This window comes from Anas platyrhynchos, chromosome 1 (assembly GCF_047663525.1).
Source record: "Anas platyrhynchos isolate ZD024472 breed Pekin duck chromosome 1, IASCAAS_PekinDuck_T2T, whole genome shotgun sequence".
Classification (NCBI taxonomy): domain Eukaryota; kingdom Metazoa; phylum Chordata; class Aves; order Anseriformes; family Anatidae; genus Anas; species Anas platyrhynchos.
In genome coordinates this window covers 176973101-176984417 of record NC_092587.1, presented here as the reverse complement: position 1 = coordinate 176984417, position 11317 = coordinate 176973101, and positions in this window count along the sequence as shown.

The window sequence follows — 11317 nt, the reverse complement described above, 5'->3', positions numbered from 1 at the left end:
GCTGATGGATGAGAGCCGGACTGCCCAGATGCCTCTGTCCTTAAAAAGGGTGCACCACCACAGGGATGAATCCTAGGGGTTTATGCAGCACCTCCCCTAATGCCAATGGAGGTGACAGCAATTTGGCTGCGGAAAGCTGGAAGCCAGGACAATAAAACAGGATTATTTTTTTTTTGAGGTAGTAAAGCTCTTTTTTTTTTTTTTTTTTTTTTTTTTTTTTTAATTGCCAATAAATAGGAGAACTGTGGGGTTTTAAAAGTAGGAAGATGAGAGGATGAGTCAGACAGTTGCTGACCGCAGCTTTGCCTGCAAACTGGGGAAATGCAAAGAGAATAATTTCTGCGCTATAGAAATGTCTAATTATCATCTGCCATCTCAAATGCCTCCAACAAGAAACTCCTGCAGAGACCTTTGAAGCTATTTTAATGCGGAAAGTAGGAAAATACTCTGTCAAACTGAACCAAGATGCAGAATGTGATCACATAAATCCAGCGTCTTGGAGCACAGCCCAGATGTTTCTGACTTTGTTGGTTTTTGCTGCAGTTTAGCAATTCAGCAGAATCACGTTTGCAGCCCTGGATCTACTGGTTTTGGTAGCGATGTGACTTGAACTAATCGCTTATGTAAATAAACGTTTAAAAACCTACAGGAAGGCCGAGGCAAGTGCGAAGAAAAATAATTACAATTAACTTCCAGTAATATATTAGGGGGTTGCAAATTATTATTATTTTTCCAATTCACTGAGGCTTTATTTTTAGAGGGGATAAAAAGCTGCTAAGCCTTCAATTCCTGACATTTCTCTTTGGAGTGAGAACAGAGCGATAGCAATTAACGGGGAGGTCTCAGGCATTGCCAATGGGCTGAGGCTTGTCCGGGCATTTTCATCTTTCATCCCCCTAAGAGAAAGAGGAATTTGTGCAAAGCCGTGCAAAGATAATTATTGGGAATGAAAAGAAGAACGGCATCGTTACGGCTTCAGAAAAAATAAAAGGGCTCACACCCAAGTATCGTGACCGCTTTGGGAGACTTATATCTGGTGATACATTAACTTAATTAATTTACTGCATGCTGTTTTTGGGGACGGCTGTGTGCCCTGTACCTGAAGGCATCCTGCACACCCTGATGGGACAAGAGGATGCGTGTGTGTGTCCATGGGCATCCCAGGTGCTAGGAGGTGTCTGCTGTCCACAGCCTTCCCCGTCTCACCCTTGGAGGATGAGCATGAGCTCATCCAGCTCCCTGAGCCCACCGCTGCCCGGAAAACCGGCGGAAAACCTTCCAGCTGGTGGGTGGATGGGGGCTCGCTTCAGACCTTTTAAGAAGCTGTTTGTCATGTTCTTAGGAAGCGGGCTGATAACGCCTCCCATGGGACAGCCGTCATCGCCTTCCCCGCTGGCAGCGGTGCTGGAAAGAGTTGCAAAAGAGCCGTAGGTGCAGAAGCCCCGAAAATGAGTCTCATCAAAAGTTATCCTTGGTGGGACGGAGCTTCTTGCCTTGAAATATCATTTAAATTCGGCATCTCCGGTCAAAAGGAGAGAGCAAAGAGGAGCTTAGGAATGTTTATTAAATAAAGCCGGGTTTTAAATCCGTATTATTGTTGCAGGACACAATGGTCGTTACTGTTTTCGCTGGTAAGTGCCAGCGTGATTTAAAGCTGCTGACAGCACCAGACGCTCACAATGAAATCATCTCTCCCTCTCCTCCGCACGGCTCGGGCAGACACTCATTTGTATGTATGGGTTCAGCCTGTCTGCTGCGTCTGGCCAGAGCGACAGATACTAATGGCATATGTTAATTACAACCCAACAACTTCCTTTCATTGGGGTGTTTATTGACAGCCTCACTTCAGCCCATCGAGGCAGCTGGTGCGGGATGCTGGGGCTGCTCGGGGTCACGGGATCTCCTCCATTCGGGCCCGGGATGTTGCACCACATCGCTCCGTTGGGCAGAGAATCCAGCATCCCATAGGAGGTCTTGGGGTTTTTCCTCCCCTCTCTTTTCCTAAGGTCGCAGAGGGGTTGGAGAGGAAATGGGAGCTTGGGAGGAAATTCTCTTCATGGCCGCCGGTCTCCTGGGTGCAAACGGGGTTCAAATAGCTGGAAAATAACTTGATAATTTGGAATTTAGGGGGTAACTGATGAATGCAGCCAAACAGGTTTTGACAGGAACAAGAGGTACTGTTGTGTCATGCAGAGCCAGGACACGGAGACCCTAGTGTCCAATTTTTGAGCACAATCAGAGACAAATATTTCAAAGGCAAAAAGCAAGAAATATTCAAAGCGACAATTAGGGATTAATATTTCAGGTGAAGTTTCCTTATCTCTCCCTTAACAAATGGTTTCCTGACATCAGAAAAATGAGAGAAAAAATTACTTTTTAAGAACGAAAGGACATCATATTCTCATTTCTAAACCTCTCATCCTTATTGAAGAGCATCTATCCCAACGTTTTCTTATGGCATGGTGGTCCAAGGTGGTCTGTTGATTATACATCGTACTTAAAAAGATACTCAAATCATGTTTCAGTTTGCTGTACTTGAATTTCATGCAGTTTAAATAAAACTGCATAATTATAAATAATACCTCTACATTGGCCAGGGGTCACAGCCAATGGAGCAGAGCTCCTACAGCCAGGTTCTGTAGACACATGGAGCAAACCCACCACAATCAAGAAGTGAAACAAACCCAGATGCAGGACCACATGGAGACAGAACTGAGCAGTGCCAGCAGCCTGTTGCCTGCTGCCTTTTACAAAAATTGCGTTACTGAAAGGACATTTTCAGTTTTTGGTTTATAGGACATAGCTGCATGGATGATGGGAAGCTTTGAGGCAGCATGAAAGAAAAATATGAGTCTCAGCTTTTGTTTTTCGACTGGTTTTGATTAGCGTCAAGCCCTGTGTGAGGTATGCATGAGTGTGCCTCTCAGTGTGCATCAGGCTGCATTTGGCATTTGGGGACTTCACTTAACGCTGTGCTGCTCTGGTGACTACGAGTTGTTAAGTCCCTGCATAATTCCCTACAGCCTTCACTCATCTGGAAGCAAAGCGTAATTAGCAGTTTTTGCCAACTCACTATTTAACTCTTTTATGGCCCCCTGTGTGTGTGTGCTTGTGTATGCTGTTCATTCACAAATATCCAAGCCAAAATGCTACATCTGCTTGAATTTGCTGAGATGTGCAAAGAGTTATAGCAGATTAGTGAAATCCAGCTGTCATGGAATCACAGAACCACAGAACCATTAAGGCTGGAAAAGCCCTCCAAGATCACCTGGTCCAACCATCCCCCTACCACCAGTGTCACCCACCAAACCATGTCCCCAAGCACCACGTCCAGCCTTTCCTTGAACACCCCCAGGGACGGTGACCCCACCACCTCCCTGGGCAACCCGTCCCAGTGCCTGACTGCTCTTTCTGAGCAGAAATGTCTCCTCACTGCCAACCTGAACCTCCCCTGGCACAACTTGAGGCCATTCCCTCTGGTCCTGTCACTGGTTACCTGTGAGCAGAGGCCGACCCCAGCTCCCCACCCCTTCCTTTCAGACAGCTGCAGAGAGCAATGAGGTCTCCCCTGAGCCTCCTCTTCTCCAGACTAACACCCCCAGATCCTTTCTGTCTGTACAGCTTTCCAGCCACTCTGCCCCAAGCCTGTAGTGTTGCATGGGGTTGTTGTAGCTAAAGTGCAGGACCCGCGTTAAGGACCTGTCCTTCCCACACAGCTATTTTCTCTTCTTCCTTCTCTATCTCTAGTTTACCTTCTTGGTTTTAAATATTTTAGCTCCTGTTCTGACCAATTTTGTTGCGCTACATTTATAAAATAAAAGAAAATAATAATAAAAAATAATAAAAAACTTACTTGAAGCATGGAGGTTATAACAATGGCCAGCTGAAGAAGAGTGTCTATCTTATGTCAGTAGTTCATTGTCAAATTGCAGTGACTCACTTGACGCATCCCATTTGGCCCCAGAGGCTGTTACTGTTCAGCTCAGCATCGCTCAGTGGGGGCATCTATAGGGTAGAGCCAGGCCAGGAGATGCTTCTGTGTGGCCTGCAACATGTAGGGGAGATGGAGAATGGCTCATCACCCTCTCACATGAGGGCATACTCTGCCCATGCAGGGCCACTTGTGCCTTGTTTCTGCTTTGTGTGGACCTAGGGCAGAGCTGGAAGGGGTTACCCATGGTCTGTAACACCCATGGTCCTCAAAAGGACTGTAAAAGTCTTTTCTGGGATGACTAATCCTGAACAGCAGAATAAACAATTTTTTTCATCATTTGCATCCAGCAAAATCCCCACACACAATCACTTGTCACAGACACCAAACACAGGCCAGGAAGCATGTCAGATGAGCAAGGGTGCCTGGTTTAACAGCCTCTGGTGAGAATGACTTTGTTTCTCATTCAAAGACAAGACATTTAATTATCTGGTCATACATTGTTCTCACTCCCCATGCTACTGGGCTGATGGAACATTTTAGTTATTTATTGAGATGCGGGAAAGCCAAACCTCTTGAATACTACAGCAATGGGGAGTTTGCATGCATTCTACTACTCCTCTGTATCTTATAAAACAAAAGGGACTGCCCACAAGACGGAGGAAAAACAATTACTTTCAAGATGAGACAAGCACAGTAGATGCTGAACTATAACAACCATATAACCAGGATGTGCACGTGGGTTTAGGTTTTAATGAGAGTTTACAAAAAGGGCTAAATCCTGTCATTACCCCAGCACAAGGGCAATCGTGTCAGCTGCACATCCCCACGGGCAATTGTGTGTTGAAGTGATTGTTTCAGTGCTCCGTGGTCTTGGCTCTATTTTTATGTTAAAGGAAATGATAAAGGAAGAGCAGGAACATCCTCAGATGCCTTGTGCTGTGTTCTGCAGGACTGTGCCCTGTCCTAGAGTGCTTCATAGTGCTGAACCATCCTGTGTGTGAGTCTCCTGCCGGGCAATCCCAGCTGTTACACACACAGCTGTCTGTGCTTGTGCCTATGTACAGAGTCCCGACGTACATAACCACCAGCCACTCTGAGGAGTCTCCTCCCTCCCTGAAGTTATATCCTTTGTGTGCACCCATCGAGAAATCACCATGTGTGTTTTTTCAAGGGGACCTGGCAGGCTGGAAGAAGCAATGCAAGAGGAACTGCTAAGAGTTTGGCATGGGCCATGGAAGAGGGAACGCAATGGATGAAGCAGCCGTGGCCCATCTTCCCAGCAAAGCGTGGTGGCTTTTCAGTTGTCTTGTCACCTCGGTGTTGGCCAGGGTCCTCGCAGGCCCCAGGTGGAGCCAAACGCTCTCATCACCAGAAGATGCTGCTTCTGCAGAAGCTCTCTGGGCAGCCGCCTCTGCCTTCAGAAATGCTCTCCATCATGACCCCGCGCTCCCAGGGGATGGCCTTTGAGGCAGAACTTCAGATGTTGTTTTCCAGCCTGAAAGCCTGAGCATTTTGAGGCTCGTTACCCACAGACCTCTTTTCTTTCCTCCTTCCTGCTCCGTGTATGAAACAAGCAAGGATTGGAACAGCCATGAGGCTGAGTTGCCAGTAAAAACATCCCCCCTAAATCCTAAAGGATTTGGGATATTTTCCTCCGGACTTCTAAGACCCTCCAAAGCACAGTGATTGTAGCAGTCTCTGAAATAAACGCTGTGGGCCGGGAAGTCTTGAATCAGGAACAGGAAGCACTGGCTGAACTGATAACCAAAATGCTACTTTAAAACAACTCGGTGAATGCAGCAGGACAGCAGCAGGGCTTCTGCGAGGATGGGCTCTGCCTCTCCCACCAGATTAGGTCCCATTAGGTCACCTGCATTAAGCAGCAGAGGCAATTAAAAATATGTATTTACATACTCATTGGCATTTAAAAAATGCTCCTCAGACAAATAAATAGCAATGTGGGTAAAGTTCTGTCCTGGATAAAAATTGCCTATGATTGTGTAAAACAAGCATGCAATTTCAATAAGGCAAAGACAGCAAATGGCTATAGATGTACTGGTGGGCAGAGCAGGAGGATTATCCTGATCAGCACAACAGGCAGCCCCAGAGGAGTTCATTACGATTTTTGCAGCCATCATGCTGAAGATGACTTTTAAAGGACAATTCAAAGCAATAGGTGGCTCTTTGGCTGTTCCCATGAATGAAGGAAGGCTCGGAGAAAATGCTGCCTGGTGTGGTAGAGAAAAGGACAAACCAGGCAATGGCAGAATATGGTGAGGACATCAATTTGACCAGGATAATTGAACCTAGAAAAACCTGTGAGGTACTTCAGAGATGCGGCCAAAAAGGCCTGAAGGGTTATAGAAAGAGCAATAAAAAGATCTGAGGCATGGAAGAGACTGAAAGATTAAAAGACTCAAGTGGGAGTGATGGCAAATATGAAGGAACCTGACAGGATGACTTGAGATAGTACAAAACATGTCAGCTGAAGTAACACAGAGAAATTCAGCTGAACACATTATTTGCTTTTATTTAACACCAGAGCAAAGTGACATCAGATGGAAATGACAGACAGCAGGTATAAACATTCAAAAGTGAAGTACTACTTTTGGAGAAAAATGCAGGCTTTGCCTGCCATGACTGAACAGGTATTTTCTCATTCTGCCTGCACACGGGACCATGGATATGTGGCCTCTTGTTTCTCCTGAGACAGCAGCAGCAAGTGCTTCATTCATGGCAGTGATTTCCATAAGGCAGTGCTGGAACTGATATTTCAGCCTGACTCCACAGACAGAGGGCAATAACGTGACCAACAGGCCCAGCAGGAACATTGAGAGAAAGAAATGGTCTGCGAGCCACTTCAAGGGGTGATCCAATCAGTAACTGCTGAAGATTAGGGAAAAAAAATAATCCATGAACATTGTGCTCCAGATGTACTTGATTCTGGGATCCTTGCACTTTCTTGTCAGTTCTGGATGCAAATAACTCAACTGATTCAGCTGGAGAGCTGAGGTCCTGCGTGCTTAGCCAGTCTCAGGTGGAGATACGGTGCACATAATGCACATACTACAGAAAGCCACATGCATCTTAAAAGCTTCTCCTTGTCCTTTGGGCAGAAGTGCCCAAATCCAGGGGTTTGCTACCAGGTAAAATGAAACAAAGATACAGTGGCCATGGCTGGAGAGGATATGGTTTACATGTGCTGCGTTATTACGCCTGAGAGGTGCACCTGATTAAATAACATTATATGCAGGAAAGTTGGTGATTGCATTGATGTGCACAAGTGTGGCCAACAAAATTTTGCAGAAGAAGCCTGGGATGAGTGGCTCCCTCAACCTAAACCCGCAGCTTTCAGCATCTGAGCTGCAAAGGGAAGGTACAGCTCTGGATAGAGCAATTGCAGGAGACCACTGGTGACCATTTCTTGCAAGGAGTGTGGGATGTGTAGATGTGGCTTCAGAGCTTCTGCAATCAGCTCCCTGTGCCCTGAGCAGGAGCTGCAGTGACAGAAAGCCCCAGCAGAGCAGCATGCAGCAGAGACATGTTTGCAGAGCACAGGCTCGTGTCTTTGCAAGACCAACTCTCAAACCACCAGTGGAGGTGACGCAGCAGCAGGAAAGCTGCCAAGCAGCTTTATCCCAAAGGAAGAGAAATTGAAACCAATACAATTTAGGAATTCGTTATTGTGATGCTGTTTAATTACCTTGTTCAACTACTCCTTTCTCCAGAAGTAAGCATATTTTGTGCTGCCCATCTGACTCCTGTGTGAGAAAGCAGAGAGATGACTGACCATCAGATAGCTTAGCCTGCTTTTCCCAGGTGTGAGCTCAAGCTAGAGGTTTTGCAGTGATGCCTTAGTGCTTGAACCCAGCCCTCACTGCTGCCCAAAGCCCTGGCAGCAGGGTTACGTACACATGACTCTTATTCACGTCTCTGGAAAAGCTGGATGGGCATCCAAAGGCAAGCTTTGTCTCCAGAAGCAAACACAATATCTCATTATGGTCTGGAAGGATCATTCTCCGGGATTCAGCGCTGGGATGACAAATCCATAAACTCCTTGGGGATTTGTTTCTTTGTAAATACGCAGACATGACTCAGATTATACTAATGTAGTTATGTGTGAAAATGCAGGGGGAAAATGCAACCCCAAACCACCTTCCTCAGAAAATAAGCTGCAAAGCCAAACGTTACTGCATGCTTTTTTTTTTTCTTTTTTTTTTTTTCTTTTTTTTTTTTCTTTTTTTTTTCTTTTTGCTTGGCTATCAGCAATTTGCAAGTTCTCTCTTGTTGGCCCCTGGGAAACAACACATCCCGAGACCGCGAGCACCGAGCAGTTCAAAGCGACGCCAGCGCTCTCCAGCAGGACAGAAGGAGAAAGCCTGCAAAAAATGCTTGGTATTCTCCACGGGCCTGGATGGTCCCTGAGGAGCTTCCCGTGTGCCACGCTGTCAGGCCTTCGCATGTGCAGGTCTTCATCCCCGGGGATGCTTGCAGCTCTTGCACTTGTTAGAGGCTGCCAAATCCCGTCCTGCTCACCAGCCAGCCTTCGGAGGGTTTGATGTTGCAAGCCTCCTGCTAATGGGCTGTGCGCGGGTGCTAATGAGGTTCAGAGCACTGACCACAGGGAGGATGGGCCGCTCGTTATGCTCCTAATTAATTCAAGAACTAATCATACGGTAGCGTGCTCCGGGAGACAGCCCATCCAATGACAGAGGTAAGGAGTCTGCACGAATCTGCCCCCTCGGCATTCACCTCGCAGTATTTTTCCCTGCCTTCTGTAACTCATTTTTTAAAAAAAGACGGCAGAAATCTTGCTCTGCGAGCTGCTTGTGTTCTCCCCCATGGCATCTCGTCTGTACGTTAGCTCCTTCTGCTATTTAAAGTCATCTGGCATTCCTTCTGGGCCCACCCATCCTGCACACTCAGGGCTTAAATTCTTGACCCCTACCGGGAGATGACATTAGCTCTCCGCTTCACTGCCTCTCCCACCTTACTCAAAGCTTATCTGAACCCATGCTTGCTCACATCTCTGATTTTTTTTTCTTTTTCTCTTGGTTGTAACACCCTAATTAGGGCCCTGAAGCATACGGAGATGGGTTTTGCATGAAAGGCAATGTTCAGGGTGTAACTGGATCCCCGCTTGTGCAGCTTAGCCGCAGTATTTGGAGGTGATAAAAGATATTCAGAGGTCTCAATTCTTGCCTTTATTTTTTGTAAACGACTCAAAGCCCCTTTTTCTTTTCTGAAGGATCAGAGCTAGTTCCTCTAGTTTTTCTGGAAGAGTCATAACCTTGTATCTCCGTAGCACGTTAAATAAACCCTAGAAGGGTTTCCACATTCCTCTTCAGTGTGTATATATTTACTTGAGAGTGTATCACCTGTTACCCAGCCCACACAGTGGATGTCTATCTCCCAGGTTAAAACACACAAAGTGAGGCCATTAGAAGTGCTCATCACTTTGTTGCTTCTTTGAAGCTGCCTATTAAAAAAAAAAAAAAAAGAGACATGAAAAGTTAGTTATATCAGAGGCACTAATAGAAAAAGGAAGGACATCTTCATAACAATTATAGCTAACGACCATTCTTAGATATTAGCTGCAACATTAAATATGGAAAGCTGGTAAATACCACGTTTACATACCAGGGCGATTGTCCTACCTTGGAAAGCTCGGCCGGGAGCAGCAGCAGCAGGTCCTGGAGCTGCTTGGCGCGGGGGGGACATCAGTTACAGAAGAGCTGACACGAGGAATTTGTGCTGCGACTATTCACGGTGCTGGCGCTTGTTGGGTGACTCCGTTCGGGGCCTGTTTGGGGAACGGGACGTGTCCCAGGCCCTGGAAGAAAAGCCAGAGAAATGGGGCATTTCTCAGTAGCATATTCAAAAGAGCATTTGCAAAGCAAACCCTGTGCAAATTAAATGGGTTGGCTCAGCCTGCCCCGAGCGATGCTGGCAGCCCCCGGTTTGGGGTGTCTGCTGTCAGCAGCCAGCCCAGCAACAGCAAAGTGGCTGCGCAGGGCCAAGGGCTTCCCTGTCCCCCTGCTTGGCCTGGCAAGGATGAGGAATAAACTGCTGATGGATGAAATTTGGGGTGCTGGGTTCACCCCGGGCTGAGCTGGTGTGGCTCTGCTGGCCTCAGGGAGAAATGCTGCGGAGGAGCAAGGTAGGGATCAAAGTGCTCAGGTGATAGAGCCGAGTCTGGCCCTGTAATTTTAATTTGAGGTTGAAGTATGCAGTGCTGTATCACCCCAAGGATCAGGGACAAAGGCCAGGCCAAGGCTGAGCTCAGAGGCTCCTGCCATGGCAAGGGGAGAAACATCAAGGCTGATGGAGAGGTGTAGGACACCAGGGCTGGTCAGAACAACTGCTGCTGGGGGAGGCTGTGCCCCCACAAAGTGATACCCCAGCCTCTCCTTACACAGCCTCCAGAGTGGTCTCTGGCTTCCCAGGGCTCTGGAAAGAGCAGGATCACAGACCTTGACCTTCCCCATGGGGAGCTGCCTGCTTTGCCTGTGCATAGAGCTTGTCCTACTCTTTAGGGCTAGGCTTATTGTTTTATAAGATATTTCCAAAAGATATATCCAAGAAGAGCAAGCCAGTGATTACTCGACAGGCTGACGATTGCCAGTGATTACTCCCAGAGCAGTGCCTTCTGGACCCCACTGCATTTCTATCTGGTGCTGTAAGCTCTGCTCTCCAGGCTGACCGCACTCATTAGCTAGCAGATCTCATGAAATTTTGCTCTAGAAATGAGCTTCCTCTGTAACTGCTGCAAATTCCTCAGAGTTTGAAGGCACATGGGACATACCCAAACTACAACCCCAAGCCTGGGCAGCAGGAATGGGCCCTAAGGAGAGATTCCTTGGAGGGAATGGGAGGAGACTTCTCAGAAGATGCTGGAGGTTGCTCTAGCCAGATGGCAAAAACTGCTTTCATGGCTTTTCTATAGAAAAATGGAGAGGGGAAGGAGAGGGGACTGGGGCTGAAGTGGAAATGGGTTTGGCTGCAAGGAAATAGATGGGTACACCAGGTGTGCCAGCAGTTTGGGCTGCCCTTGAAATACGGAAGAAACTAATGTGGGAAAGCCAGCCCAGGTACTGTGTCTGGACTGATCCAACAGCCAAGGTCCTGGTGGGCTGGAGACCTGCGTTCAAGTGCCCATTCCTATGCCTTCTTGGGCAAGCCCCTCAGCCAGATGGTTCTTCAGTCCTGCAAAACTCCACATGGAGATAAAAGCTTTTCCAGACCTCACAGCAACGTACACACTTGGATGGGATAAACCCTGAATACTAAGACAATGGGTGCAAGGCAAAATATTTAGGTAGAGAGGCAAAATATTTAGGTAGAGAGGCAAAACCATGATCTGGCACTTTCAGGTCACCCTTA